This window comes from Siphateles boraxobius, unplaced genomic scaffold (assembly GCF_051911475.1).
Source record: "Siphateles boraxobius isolate OS27281-9 unplaced genomic scaffold, OSU_SipBor_1 65, whole genome shotgun sequence".
Lineage (NCBI taxonomy): Eukaryota > Metazoa > Chordata > Actinopteri > Cypriniformes > Leuciscidae > Siphateles > Siphateles boraxobius.
In genome coordinates, this window is record NW_027509192.1 from 1,504,983 (window position 1) to 1,521,147 (window position 16,165).

Sequence of the window (16,165 nt, forward strand, 5' to 3'; positions counted from 1 at the left end):
CAGGGAACCTATATGGGCTCGGTCTGTGGGGCGCGTGAAAGAATGCAGCGACTGGCTATAAAATTACCCCCCCCCCCCCCCCCCTTTTCTTCGAAATCAGCCACCGGGACCGGGGGCGCCTTCACGTTTTTTCGAAATAAATGTTAGAAATCCTCATTCTGAGCAACTTTGCCTCTAGGACCACCACTGTCAATCGAATCCTTCGTTAAATATGGGAGATTTCAAAAACCTCTCGAACTAGGTTTTTGCGATAGTCCTAGCGGTTTTTGGCTCAACCTCGATAACTGTTAAAAACCATTAAAGGGGTGTGGTATAGTGCCCCGATGTAAAATAAGTCTCTGATGTCCCCAGAGTGTGTAGGCCTATGTGAATTTTTTAACTCAAAATACCCCACAGATAATTTTTTTACAGCATGTTTAAATTGTCCCTTTTTGAAGGTGAGCAAAAACGCAATATATTCTGTCTGCAGCCTGGAAGACTTCAAATTACACCCCTTCAAGTTACGCCCCTTCAAGTTACGCCCCTTCAGGTTACGCCCACTTCAAGTTGCTCGCTGTTTTTTTCCTCAACGTTTTTTACGGCCCATCTGCCTGGAAGCTCCGCTGGGCTCCCTCGTCAGCCTTAATTGGTAAATTGCCTGTTTTGGCTATAAATGGTCTTTTCCATCATTATGTGGTACAGGCTTGCTAAATAAAGCGCCTTATTTCAACCCAGTTAATTAAATGGATCCACATAGCCTACTAAATGAAGCAAGGGCATAGTTACATTCAAGCTATTTTTTTCACACACCAGCTTATTGGTGGAAACCAGTGATGCGCGGGTCAATGTATAAACAACCCGCACCCGACCGACGTTTTCAACTAACCGCCCGCAACTCGGACCGCAAAAAAAAGAAGAAAATATTGTACGCGACCCGCTTCCTGACCCGCATTTTTTTTAAAGTAGGCTAGTCAGTGTTGTACAAGTTACTTCCAAACTGTAATACATTATAGGCTATTACTTGTTACTGTTATTTAATTCATTACCTTACAATATTACTGTCTCAGAATTGCAATGCGTTACATTATCCTTTTGAGTTACTTTCACCAAAATAGATATACAGTAGAACTTAACATTCTAAGGCTGTAACGATATGCGATATGAAACACTCAGAACCTGCAGAATCGCGACACACCCCTTCCAACTCCAAGAGTTATCCTTCCCGTCCAGATCCAATGCTACCACATCTTTAAATTACTGTTAGTATTATTTGAATTTTAAAGTTAACATTATAAAATACGTAGACCTACACCACAAAACTAGTTGAGAATACATTATTTAAAATTGGGGAATTCCAGCGTATAGACGTGACATTTGCAGTCAAAACTTGAAATATATATTCTCAGAAAATGCATTTAATAGCATACCAATATATTGAAACGTCTGTTTATCCATAGGCTACCCCTTAAAGGAGTCCAGACATTAGAAAAATATCAGTCTACACATGCGTTTTATATTTAATATGAATGAAATACACATGCATTCATGCGTGAAAAAACAAATATTTAGGAGGCAAAATGTTTTTTTGTATGAATTACATTTGTAATTTGTTTTTCTGTGAATTACACTGCGCAAATCAAAAGTAATACTACCCACCGGATGAAGAAGGGTTGGCTCTCCACAGAACATAAAATATTCATTTTATTTTATTTTTCGTGTTCGCATTTATGAGGAAAAAACAATGTAATGACGTGACAGTTCTCCTTTACGGACGCGATCGATCTGAAGCGGCACTAAACTGTTTTAAAACTTTCACAGAGACCTCAAACAGAAGACACAAAGCCTTTCTTTAAAGTGAATTTCGATTTGTACTAATTGTATCTTAATTTTAATCAATGTTTCATCAACCAATTGCCTGGATTTAATACATAGCAGACAATAGACACGATATGGGGCCTGCGCCAGCGCGTCTCATAAATTAACCGAAACTCAGTGTAAGGTAGGCTACTTCACAGACCTGGAAAATATATTTCAATCTATATTGAAATGTCTACTTGTAAACAGAACAATTCAAAACGAAAGAAAACGGACTGCTCTCTACTTAGCCTATCTGTATGAAATGTGCATTTCTCTCTGGCGCATTCACTACTGCGAAGATCGCGAGGCAGCAACGTCAACTTCATCTTTATTAATAAAATGTATCCTTGCTATATTTGACATATTCATAATCATTCATTGCTTTTGCCGGTTCTTTGTGACAGCTTTCAGGTGCTTTATCGGCAGCGCCGCCGCCACCCTCATCATGTTGTTACGTGAACGCGTCACCACCACATCAAAAACATGATTGCGTGATGAAAACATGAAAAATACCACATAAACATAGCCTAACTGTTTAGAAAGAAAACAGAACAAATAGAGTAGCCTAATGCGCATAGGCCTACGTCCATCTCGTGAATGTACAGTCGTCTTCATGCCATCTTCACCCATTAGCGGCCTTTCCACTGGCCAGCGCGAGCACAGAGGCCGAAATCATGCCTCACGGCACTCCTGAATAAATCGCTATACAAATATATCAGACGCTGCCATTTAGTCTTTATTTACAAACTTGGACAACACACGCGGCTATTGACTGACCACGAACAGGCATACTGATCTCGTGCGTCATCTTCGTGCCAGTTATTCAGCCAATAAAATGTAGGCCTATGTATTTCATAGCAAATTGTGTCTATATAGCTAGTACTATGCTATAGGCCTATAAATTGCAAAGGTTTAATTGGAATCTTTATTTCAAACGACCCGACCGACCGCGACCCGAATATCATTAAAAAAAGTTTTGGATGAACGCTCATTTTAGATCAACCCGCGCATCACTGGTGGAGACACAGATTGATGAAGCCAATTAGTTTGTATATATAGACATATATAGGGATGATTAGGAGGCCATGATGGACAGAGGCCACTGGGCAAATTGGGTCAGGATGCCGGGGTTACTCCCACTCTTTTGAAAGACATCAATTTTTGTGACCACAGAGAGTCAGGACCTCGGTTTAACGTCTCATCCGAAGGACGGTGCTCTTTGGGGCGTAGGACCCACATAGACCACAGGGTGAGCGCCCCCTGCTGGCCTCACTAACACCTCTTCCAGCAGCAACCTAGTTTTCTCAGGTCTCCCATCCAGGTAACCAGGCTCAGCCCTGCTTAGCTTCTGTGGGCAACCAGTCTTGGGCTACAGGGTGATATGGCTGCTGGCATATATACATATAATACATTTTCACAGGAAAAATGTGTTTAAATGTGTCATTTTGGTGATCAAATATGAGTTTTAATGGATACAATTATTAACTACAAAATTTATTTTTGGTTTTAACTGCAGGGGGAAGATCCCCTAACTTGGAAGTTCCCATTTGCTCATAATACGGAGGGGCACTATGTTACTGAATTTAAGCTAATTCATATTCAGAAGCCAAACTTGCGCCTCAGTAAACGGGTAGTGCGCTTCTGGACACAACGTAGCCTAATTAATATTCATCATGACTTTAACATCTAGTTTTCTGACTCATACAGGATACAGCAGTGGTGATACAACGCCCTCGGTAAACCACCTCACCACTTCCCTAAATATTTGGCCGCATTAGAAACCACTGATCAAATCACTGATTTACTCATTAAATGAGTCGGTGATTTAAAGCAGCAGTTTCACTTTCTATTTGAAGTAAACTGTCATTTCGTGTAACGAGCGTCAGACTGGTGAACTGCGGTCTTGTGTCTGAGAAAAAATAGGCAGGTATGAATTTACCTGTTTACTGTTTCCTCACTAAAAACATTTTTAATATGCAGGAGAGCTGTAGCCTATTGTTTTTCGCTCAAATCGTCGCGAGGGCCTTATCTCAGTATTACTAGACTACGTAATGAAGATAGATTTTAACCGAAATCTTGTTCAAGGTGTCATATCCCATTCTCCTCTGTTCTTCTTGATTTCCGAAATCTTAATATTAGCTATTCCTTAACTCCTCCCGAGAAGGAGCTTGAAGAAGTTGCCTGGGAAAATGATGAATGAATAAATTAAATGAACAATTATAACTACTACACCTAAACGTTATTCTTTTTATGATCACTCAGGCAGAGAGCTGTATGTATTTATGACGTTCTTCTGCTGTATATAAGGTGTATTTGTGATGTTGTTCTGTTGGTTTGTGTGACTTAGTGCCTCTGAAGAGCATCTCAGTGGAGGTTCGTGTTCAGGATCATGTCTCCACAGTCTCCTCCACTCTGCTGTATGTGAATGAGGAAGAGCGCCCCCTGGAGGCCTTGTTCGTGTTCCCTCTGCCCGCTGATGCTGCTGTCTGCCACTTCAGTGCCAAGATCGGAGAGCAGGAGATTGTGGCAGAGGTGCAAGAGAGAGAAACCGTGAGTCCAAATAGAAGTCTGCTGGACATTCATTTGCATATTTTTTGTACCACATAACAAAATTGTGTCTTGCAGGCGAGGGATCGGTATGATGATGCTGTGAGTTCGGGTCAGCAGGCGTTTCTGCTGGAAGAGAGTGCAGAGAGTCCTGATGTGTTCAGACTGAGTGTCGGGTGTCTGTCGCCGGGTCAGAACGCTGCCGTCACCATCATCTACGTCACCGAGCTCGATGTGCAGGCCGACCACTCGCTGCGCTTCTGTCTGCCGGCTGTACTCAACCCCCGATACACACCAGCAGGTGCTACAACTGCTGACACACACTTTATTAGCGGAGAGAAGCTGATTCTAACACACTCTCTCTCTCTTTGTGTGTGTGTGTGTGTGTGTGTGTGTGTGTGTGTGTGTGTGTGTGTGTGTGTGTGTGTGTGTGTGTGTGTGTCAGGTTCAGGAGCTGGTATAGTCTCAGAGATTTCATCAGTATGTGGAGCTGTTCCCCACACGCTGACTCTCAGTGTCCATGTGAGCTCTCCAAAGCCCATCTCCAAACTCGAGTCCAACTGCACTCTGGATCCTCTAGTGTTCCTCCTCTCGGATCACACTCAGGCTACGGTACTGTGTGTGTCTTCTTGTGTTTATCTGGATGTGTGAGCGAGGCAGTGTTATGCATGTGTTTTTATGTGTGTAGGTGAATCTGAGTCCTGGTCACATGTTTGATAAGGACGTTGAGCTGTTTCTGTACTATCAGGATACTCATCAGCCCTCTGCTATAGTGGAGGCAGGAGTGGCCACTGCCCCATCAGGTCGGACCTGCAGCTCACTGGCATTATGGGATTGAGTGATCAAGGTTTCACTGACTCTCTCTCTCTATTTCAGGCTCTCTGATGAGGGACCCAGTGGTCATGATAAGTTTGTACCCAGAATTCCCAGAGGAAGTGATGTCATCACTGGCAACACAAGGAGAGTTTATTTTCGTGATGGACAGATCAGGCAGTATGGGGGAAGTGATGCATCATGGGAAAGGAGCACAGATGCGCATAGAAAGCGCAAAGGTAAGATTTAAGTGTGCCTTTGGGTCTTTTGACATTAGACATGTGCCGGTATTTGGTAACACGGTATCTCAGGATAATGATGTATGTAACAGCAGAAATGCAGCAGTTACTCCGATACTCAAACTCTATGGGTTTTAAAATAGATTAGACAGACATTTTATACTTTTAGACAGAAATTTCATTTAAAATTTTAAGAAAAAATAGCCAAGTAGTAACGTGGTAAATTTGTTGGTGATCAAATATTCAAAATCTTTTTCTTCCTAGCTGCTAGATTACCAGTTTAAATTAGAGCTTAGATCGGGCCCAAAAAATCAAGCCCGACCCGACCCGAGCCCGTGCACGTTGTGTCCGAGCCCGGCCCCGGCCCGACACATTAACTGTAATTATGAGCCCGAGCCCGATTTAAACCCGACCATTTTTAATACGTGGGCCGTTATAACCAGGGGCGACGACAGATCATTTTTTAACGCAGGTGCTGAATGGGTGCTAGACCATTGACAGTGTGGAGCTGCGCAATTATATATATATGTATATATATATATACTATTAATAAATGTGCAAAAATTGGCTAATTAATATTTAATATTCAATTATTTTAATTATCACAATGATAGTTTTAATTTTATTAAATTGAACAATTAGTAATTTCGGTGACAAGCGTGCCGAGAATTTATTTAATTTTATGATGAGATGCTCCAGTTCACGTGCTATGGTGAACACGGCTCGCCGGCGCCTCCATGTCATGAATATTGCCTGCTATATTTGCTTCTTATTAATGCTTCTTCTTCTTCAGGCAATTGGTTGATGAAAAATGTATTAAAATTAAGATACAATTTATACAAAACGAAATTCACTTTAAAGAAAGGCTTTCTACAAAATAAAACATAATGAAGTGGTCAAAATCATGCCTGAACCACTCCATGTCTCCTGATATTGCGCATCCTCCTATCTACTCTGTTCACTTTCATAATCAACATAGATGGAAAAAAATAACATTATAATATTTTAATAAATATGAAACTAAATGCGCTTATTTAATGGCTACAACACATACAGACTCTCTAGCAGTGCGCCGCACTTGGACTCAACAAAGCCAACACATATGTTGTCACTGCCCACGAGTTTAAAATATTTCCATACCTCCGACTTTCCTTCATACTTGCTCAAAGTTAATTCTCCTGTTTTAATTTTTTTCTTTACTTCTTCAAGCTCCATGTTGCACTTAAGCTACACAATACAGCACAGCGTGCGAGTGGAGGAGACGCTGCGCGTGACACGTGACGTGCTTGATCAAGGGCCCGACCCGACCCGACCCGAGCCTAGTGGCGGGAAATATCGGCCCGGTCCGCGGGTCGGGTCCGGTCGGGCTCGGGCTCGGGCTCGGGCAGAGAATCTAAGCTCTAGTTTAAATTAAAATCACGTAAATTACATCTCTACAATGTTTGGTTGATATACCAAGTGAGGCAACAGAAACAGAGCCGCTTTGCTGATGAAGTGAAATATGATACCGCCTAGTTATTAAGACAATTATTTCATTATGTTTCCATGTCTCTCTATAGGACACTCTGCTGTTACTGTTGAAGAGTCTGCCCATGGGATGCTACTTCAATATCTATGAATTTGGCTCTTGTTTTGAGTCTTTCTACCCGTTAGTAACTGCATTTAAAATATTCTAATGATATTTTGATAAGTGAGAGGAGAGTAGATGACTGTGTGTGTTTCACTGCAGTGAGAGTGTCGAGTACAGTCAGGACACAATGGATCAGGCTCTGAAGAGAGTGAAGGAAATGCGAGCAGACCTGGGCGGCACAGAGATTTTACAGCCTCTAAAACACCTCTACAGTCAGCCCTGTAACCCTGACCATCCCAGACAGGTACAACAACACCTCAACTACTCATTGACATTGGTGTTACAATATAAACTAGGCTTATGAATCAGATGTTTTTCTCTCTTTAGCTGTTCATCTTCACTGATGGAGAGGTGGGAAACACTAAAGAGGTGCTGGACCTGGTGAAGCATCATGTTCACTCTCACAGGTAAAGGTCTGCTGGGTTTGATCTTCCCATCATTCATCTCTTCATCACTTACAGTAACAGAGTTTATTGTGTGTTCAGGTGTTTCTCATTCGGGATTGGTGAGGGTGCAAGTACCGCCCTCATCACAGGAATGGCCAGGGAAGGATCTGGTCACGCTCAGTTCATCACAGGCACCGACCGCATGCAGCCCAAAGTAAAGCTCTACACTGGATTTCACAGACACAAATGTTTCTTAATCAAATGTCTCAATTGTTTTGTCTTTCTCTTCAAACTATATCAGGTGATGCAGTCCCTCAGGTTTGTGCTGCAGCCGTCTGTGTTTAATAGCTCTGTGGATTGGACCCTTCCAGATGACATTACTGTTGACACACTATCTCAACCCATCAATGTGCTCTTCCAGGGTCAACGGACACTCATTTACGCCCAACTTAAAGGAGAGGTGAGATGATTTAGCATGTGTTTCTTTGATGAGAATTAAGACGTCCTGTTGGTTCTGTACGGTTTTCAACATTTCAACACTATCAGTGGATTAGCCAAGTAATAGTGTAGTCAGGCAAATTTGTTACAATCAGGCAAAACAGAGAGATGATTTATCATATAACTCAAACTATGGATTGTTTTAAACATCTAAACGGTTGCAGTTTATGTTTAACATCAACACTTTTATTACCATTCTGAAATAATCCATTAAACATTTACAATTCGAGGAGCGTGCATTTAATATTTTCAATTCTACTCGTTTGCATGTTGCTCAATTTAACCACTTGTAATTCAATTTGAACATTTTAGTTGTTGTGGTAAGCTTGTGAATGTGATGCAGGGTTTCTAATTTCATTAAATCCCCATGTTTCTAGCCCTATAGAGAATTGTGTGTTTTGTGGAAAAAGATGAAGGTTTACATGAATTAATTCATGCATCATGTCAAAGACACATTTTGTGATTTAATAATAATGCCTCGTTGAAGTTACTCTGGCTACCAAATGAGAAATGACAAAATATCACCACTGAAACTTTATTATGCCACCACAGATACATTCAAGAAAATGATCAAATTAAATTTTTAAATGATCAAAGCAAAACAGAAGTATAATTAAAACAAACTCTATGGCTGTTGGCTCATTTACTAACGAGGCCACAGACAAATCAGTAGCTGTAATCATTAAATTACGACACTATTGAGCAGACATAAACAGTTATTAGAAAATAAGCTTACCTTCATTCGACGCTGAAACACACTTACGTTACCGAAAACAGTTTCTGTGATCCGAGGAGAGTGCAATAATATTTTCAGTGGCGGTTTAACACGAAACTCGTGAATATTCATATCAGCTTCGCCCGTCTCCGAAAATCGCTGCGTAATCAGTCCGCTTTATCGGCCCATCCACGAACACAACAGAACCAAATAAATGGGTTTACTCCATAAATTAGTCGGTCTGTGAAGATTTAAAAGGTATTAGGTTCGTTGTTTTAGTTTCACTTCGATTGGAAGTAAAATATTTCCTCTAACGCAGCGTGAGAATGATGAACTGGGGTCTTGTGAATGAGAAAAACGAGCTAGGTATGAATTCACCTGTTTACTGTTACCTGTTTCCTAACTTGGCACTTTATGTTGCTGTGGTGTTTTTGCATTAACGCGGTGTGCTTGTTTATTGGAAATTATAAAAATGAATAACACATATTTTTTACATTCCTGAATCCTGACTATTGGATTTAAGGCGTTGACGTGCAAAAGCTTTGCTGTGGGAAAAACAACCACAAATCAAACAGGTCAAGATGACACTGCAGTCTTCTAATCTAAGTGATCAACCGCGTCACCAGAATTCACAAATAATGAATAATAACATATTATGTACATGTCTACAACAGCGAACTGCGGATTTATAGCCAATATAAATCTGAATTTGAAACAGCAAACTATCTTTACGGTGAATAACCGTCGATTTTAACCGAATGGGGATGAAGTCTATTAACCCTTTATTTATCTCTCAGAGAGATGTGATGTTGTTCTGCTGTATTTTAGGTGTATTTAAGATGCTCTGTTTTATTTGAGGTAAATGTTCTGCTGTAAATGTTTGTTTGTGATGTTCTGCTGAATTTGAGGTGTATTTGTGATGTTCTGTTGGATTCGTGAAGTTCGGTTGGTTTGTGTGACTCAGTGCCTCTGAAGAGCATCTCAGTGGAGGTTCGTGTTCAGGATCATGTCTCCACAGTCTCCTCCACTCTGCTGTATGTGAATGAGGAAGAGCGCCCCCTGGAGGCCTTGTTCGTGTTCCCTCTGCCCGCTGATGCTGCTGTCTGCCACTTCAGTGCCAAGATCGGAGAGCAGGAGATTGTGGCAGAGGTGCAAGAAAGAGAAACCGTGAGTCCAAATAGAAGTCTGTAGGAGGTGTATTTGGATATAATTTTTTTCTGTAATATAATTATAATAAGTAATCTTCGGGTATTTAAGTAATATAATTGTGTCTTGCAGGCGAGGGATCGGTATGATGATGCTGTGAGTTCGGGTCAGCAGGCGTTTCTGCTGGAAGAGAGTGCAGAGAGTCCTGATGTGTTCAGACTGAGTGTCGGGTGTCTGTCGCCGGGTCAGAACGCTGCCGTCACCATCATCTACGTCACCGACCACTCGCTGCACTTCTGTCTGCCGGCTGTACTCAACCCCCGATACACACCAGCAGGTGCTACAACTGCTGACACACACTTTATTATGTGTGCCAGCAGCCATATCACCCTGTACCCCAAGACTGGTTGCCCGCTGAAGCTAAGCAGGGCTGGGCCTGGTTAGTACCTGGATGGGAGACCTCCCATCAAAACCAGGTTGCTGCTGGAAGAGGTGATAGTGAGGCCAGCAGGGGGCGCTCACCCTGTGGTCTGTGTGGGTCCTAACGCCCCAGTATGGTGATACTGTCTAAGAGCACCGTCCTTCGGGTGAGACGTTAAACCGAGGTCCTGACTCTCTGTAGTCATTAAAAATCCCAGGATGTCTTTCAAAAGAGTATGGGTGTAACCCCGGCATCCTGACCCAATTTGCCCCTTGGCCTCTGTCCATCATGGCCTCCTAATCATCCCCTTATACTGATTGGCTCTATAACTGTCTCCTCTCCACCAGTAAGCTGGTGTGTGCTGGGCGTTCTGGTGCAATTGTTTTGTCTTTCTCTTCAAACTATATCAGGTGATGCAGTCCCTCAGGTTTGCGCTGCAGCCGTCTGTGTTTAATATCTCTGTGGATTGGACCCTTCCAGATGGCATTACTGTTGACACACTGTCTCAACCCATAAATGTGCTCTTCCAGGGTCAACGGACACTCATTTACGCCCAACTTAAAGGAGAGGTGGGATGATTTACCATGTGTTTCTTTGATGAGAATTAAGATGTGTTCACACCTGGCAGGTTTGGTTGGGTTTAAACGAACGCTGGTGTGATTGCTCTGTTAGTGTGGTTCATTTGAATAAGTGTGAACGCTGCCATCTGAACCCTGGTGTTCAACAAACAAGCGCTGAAAAGGGTATCTCAGTCCGCTTCCAAACAAACTCTGGTGCGGTTCGACTGAAGTATGAACGCCACATGGACCAAAGACATCTAAACAAACCAAAACCATAGTCACGATGTTGCCCATCACAGTTCAGTACAGGCATCCGAACTCTTCTCTCGTTTGTGTGTGTGACGGAGGAATTCCTGCTGCTGTTTTGACTCCTTTACACATTTTATAAGCTCTTCACGAGTCCTCAGTTGGTAAAAATACTATCATTTTTTACTATCATACTAGGTTCGGTATTAAAAATTACGATATGAACGCAAAGCGAATCAGGACCAAATGTATAATTATCTTTTTAGGTCCAGACCAAAAGAACCAAGAGAACCGAACTACTAGTGTAAACACACCTTCATTTGTTTAAATGATAGAAGTCTGCCTTTTCCCTCTCTTAGAGTTCAGGAGACTCTGAGGGAATGGTGACATTCAAATACAGGCTTAAAGATCAACTATTAACAAACCAGCTCCACTTCTGCCTCAAACCAACTGAGGAAACTGGGTAACACACACGAACACTGACAACAGTTCCAGTCCTGCTTAAGAACAACTCGCCTCTAAAACACATTTTAAATGTATAGATTTATAACAAGTGCTGGGGTAACATGCAAGACATGCTAGTTTTCAAGTACATACATTTACGCCATAATATAATAATAAAATGAAATCATAAATAAATAGATCCCACCTCTATTTAATAAAAACTATTAAGACTTTTTTTCTTTACAAAATCAACAATACATTACAATATATATTGTGATACCTCATTTGATTATCAATTTAGTGTTTTTGTTTATTTTTCGACACAATAATATAACTTTTTTTTTATATCAGCCAATTATAGTTTTTCAGCTATAATAATTAAAATAATTATTGGCTTATTGGTATTGGCCAGAATCAATACTAGTGCATCCCTATCAAAGTTACTTTTTTTACTTATGTAGTTTATTTACTGACAATTTGATACCATCTGATATTTGCTTTTCGAAGTCCATAATGAACCGCAGTAAACAGTTTTTGCCTATCTTGCAATTGTAGGTTGTCCGTCCACCGGCTGGCGGCTCGGACCCGGATCCGTTCTCCGGAGCAGGAGGAGAGGTCATATGATTCAGATGTTGAGGGCATCAGGAGAAAGATAGTGGAGCTCAGTGTTCAGGCAGGAGTGAGCAGTGTTCATACAGCCTTCATCGCCATTAATAAAGACAGCAGACAGACTGTGAAAGGACCCCTGCTTCAGAGAAGAGTGCAGACATACGGTTAGTGCGACGATTAGTCATTTTTCCACTGTCGGGCCAGTGCGAGCCAGGGCTAACAATGTTCTGGCTGGGGCCAGTAGCCTTGAACCTCAAGCACTGCGCCCCAAAATCATGTTGCGTTTCCATTGTCGGCAGTCGCCTCGCAGCACCACTCTAAAACCGACCCTTAATTCGACAGAACCTGAGACAGAAACAAATGCAGAGAGAACCACAGTTGATTCTGATATTTTCAATAACTTCAAATCAAACTCCATAGAACAACGTTACACAACCCCACCTTTTCACCAGCTGACTAAAACCTGCATGACAGAAGTGAACGTTTGCTTAAAGGTGTTATATTTTGTCCCTTTTCACAAGATGTAATATAAAACCATTGTGTACCCAGAGTGTGTCTGTGAAATTTCAGCTCAAAATACTCCCAGATCATTTATTATAGCTTGTCAAATTTGCCCCTTAATGGGTGTGAGCAGAAACGCGCATGTGCCCCTTTAAATGCAAATGAGCTGCTGCTCCCCGCCCCTGTCCAGAAGACTGCCAATCCTTTACACGAGCTTCGGATACTTCGGCAATAACAAAATATGCGAATCTTGTCGTAAGGAAGTCTGTCTGAAAGCAAGTTTTGAGCTGAAAAGATGAACTGTCTTAAATGTTGAAGTTAGCTGGTAGCCTGATATAATAAAATGACTTGTTCATGATCACTCCTCAAGCCCCAGTTGGCCCGTTTTGGACCAAGGTATTCGCCGGGCCAAAAAACTCTGGCCGTTTGCCCAGAGGAAGCCCAATCAAGCCCCGGAAGTGGCAGTGGAAACAGCTATAGTGTGTGTATAAATCGCTTTTACTGTAACTTGACGATTTCAATGTGTTATTTGTATGTAATAAAAAGTTGACTGAACTTGAACTTTAACCACACTTGCCTGAATTTATGTTTGTCATGATTTAATTTGGTAAAGAAATATTATTATCATAAAATTAATTTTGTGTTCACCTCAATAATATGAGAAATCAAATGTTTTACAGATACCGGTTTTGGATCTGTAATAAAAGGTAATCCCCCCTCCCCCCAATAAAGAATACGATTTTTTTTTAAAGAAATCATTTAATAATATATCATAAATTTGTGTGTGTTGTCTGTTCTTTTTGGGCGCGAATTACCCTGATTTAGGTTGTGTGTCAGGCATACAGGAGGGCATCTCTCACCGTAACATGTCAACAGGTAAAAGCCCCAATGCACTCATGGGAAAGTTCTTTTTGGTTCTTCACTTGAGGGTAAAAAGTTCTTTTTTTTTTTTTTTCAGTGACTGCAACCAAACCGAAAGGATTTATGACAAGTAATACAATGAATACACTGTGTCACTAAATGTGAAACCAAAATGCAGTGTCACCTTATGGTAAATGATTATTGTTTGTCATTTGCAGAGGTTCGGAGATTCTTCCTCCGTCGTTCTAAAACCGCAGTCGCCCTGACACACACACAAATGTGACTGGAAATGGAATGGAACACATTGCATTGTTGGATACAATATTTCACGTGTGCTCTGTTTTATACTGAACATTTTGACAAATGTAGTAGGGTCATAAAATTCATTAGATTATATTTTGATTTATTTAAAAATACTTTATGCACATAATATGAACACTATAATTTTGTATGTTCAGCTGCTCCTGATCCCCAGAAGGACCCGTTACTCCAGCTGGTTTCTCTCCAAAAGGCGTCAGGCTGCTGGGATCTGGACGCCACACTGGCTGATGCCTTTGGGAAGACGGAGGATGAGCTGACCAATCAGAAACCAGCACAGGTGAGAGATGTGATGAATAATAAGACAGCGATGATTGTGTCCAGTAATAAATGCAGTGTGTGATGGTTTGCACACAGGTGGAGGGGTCAGTATGGGCCACTCTCCTGGCTCTGATCTGGTTATACGGCTGTAAAATAGACCAGCGGGTCGAGTGGCAGTTTGTGGCCATGAAGGCAGCGTCATGGATCGGCTCTCAGAAAGGTGAGATCTCCATTCCAGACCACATTCACTCAGTCAGCGTTCATCGAGAGATGAATCAGCAAATATCTTCAGTTCTTTGACACACACTGATGATTTGAGTGTGTGTGTGTGTGTGTTTCAGTGGGCGATCTGTCCGAGTGTGTGTGTGTGGGTAATGTCCTGCTCGGATGTCAGGTGACCAAAGAGACTCTGGGAATCTGAAGACGTCAGTGTTTCTACTTCCAGTGCTGTAATACAAACACTAACAAGTTGACAACTAACACTAACTAACACTAAGACAACTAACAAGTTGACAGCATAGATTCATCAGTGTAAAGCCTGTTTTATGCTTCGGCGTCAAATCGACGGTATACCCCAGCAGACCCCTCTGCGTCGCCGCGAACCATTCCCCCGTAGCTCGACGTGCACCTCCAAAAAATTTTAACTACGCGTCGAGGCGACGCAGACCACTAGGGCTGTGATTGGTCAGATGCACCGCGATGCAACTCAACCTGACGTAGAACCATAAAACCATAGACATCATATACATAGACGCCCTATCGACCGCTACTGCCTATTGGCGCGGACGAGCCGTGGGGCCGCCATCTTAAACCGGTCACCCGCTCCGCTCAGTGTAATCTGTTTGGCAGGTGCAATGAGCTGCCAGCGCATTTAATTAATCATATCTCACTGAATACCGAACTGATTTTCACGCGTTTTTTTTTGCTGCAAAGGTCATACACATAGCTAGGATACAGGACACATTGAATAATTTGTTCACAAAATACAGGGTAATGTTAAATGTTAAATCTTACTTGTGAAAAGTAATCCCCGAGTGATGGTCCGCCGATTTGAGCAGGAATATGCTGCACAGTGCTCTGGCATCTACTGCTGCTATGCAACGCAAATAGGAGTATGACCGGTTTAAGATGGCGGCCACATTTCTTGCGCCACAGCGGCCAATAGGGCATCTAGTCTCTATATGATGTCTATGCATAAAACGGCCACGACGCCGTAGGAGTGACTGCGTAGCTACGCCATGGAGTTGACGCAGAAGCATAATGAGGCCTTTATAGCTTTAAATATTTATGATACGATTTATAGCATGAAATTCAGACAAAATGCAGCAAAATCAACCAAAATGATTTAAAAATGGCCCATAATGGAGATAGCACTTATTGCACTTTTTGCATCTTTGTTTTAAACAAACATCCAGTTATTAATCATTGTTGTTTCTAATATGTACATTTGTACTTACCTGTATTTGTACTTATCTCTACTTTGTCCACTAAATCAAACTGTTTCAGTGTGTGTGTGTATATATACATACAGTAGTCAACATTTGAAGTAGATCAAAAATTATTTCCATTACACGAGAGTAGGTGTTAAAACTTCATGCTGATTTGTACTCGGCTTTCGCCAAGATAATCACCAACTAAGACATAGCTTTACAGTAACCTATACTTCTCCATCCATTTACGCTTCTTTCCATCTGGTGACGTGAATCTCCTTCTGTCTAGTGTTAACACATGTCAGCACACACAACGGCTGCAACCACAGTGCGGTCCCCCCATGACAACAGTCTGGATTGAGCTGAGTAGGGAACATCTCTAGGGTCTTCAAGTGGGCACCTTCCGTCCTCAGTGTTTCGTCGACTAGCCCACGACACCTCAAGAGGGCTCGACAGTGACTAGCTGGCATCCCAGAGTCAGCCCCCTCCGTCCCCCACTAAACTCAACTCACTGACCTCTACATCCTTCCTGCTGCTGAGACCTAACCACAATCTCACAATCTCTCCGCAACCCAGCCATACGCGCCAACCCGTTTGACTAAGGCTGTCGAGCCCCACTGGTGCGTTAATATGCAGTTACAGTGGCAACGGTTCCGTATGGCATACCACCTACCGCAAAACACAATATCTGCCCAACCACCCGT

General features: G+C 42.1%; 1 long non-coding RNA gene and 1 pseudogene across 2 annotated transcripts; both read left to right on the top strand.

The window, feature by feature from the left end:
- The first annotated feature begins 2,957 nt into the window (after window positions 1-2,957).
- LOC143721272 (von Willebrand factor A domain-containing protein 5A-like) lies at window positions 2,958-14,520 on the top strand (annotated as a pseudogene). Its single transcript, XR_013196703.1, has 17 exons — window positions 2,958-2,965; window positions 3,693-3,763; window positions 4,184-4,386; window positions 4,462-4,684; window positions 4,829-4,995; window positions 5,072-5,186; window positions 5,260-5,435; window positions 6,995-7,083; window positions 7,165-7,309; window positions 7,393-7,472; window positions 7,551-7,665; window positions 10,642-10,800; window positions 11,397-11,500; window positions 12,037-12,254; window positions 13,911-14,050; window positions 14,128-14,251; window positions 14,373-14,520. The product of XR_013196703.1 is annotated as a von Willebrand factor A domain-containing protein 5A-like (transcript).
- On the top strand, window positions 13,415-13,720 carry LOC143720571 (uncharacterized). The gene is made up of 3 exons (XR_013196595.1): window positions 13,415-13,467; window positions 13,550-13,582; window positions 13,671-13,720. It is a non-coding gene; the product is annotated as an uncharacterized LOC143720571 (long non-coding RNA).
- Window positions 14,521-16,165: the final 1,645 nt, after the last annotated feature.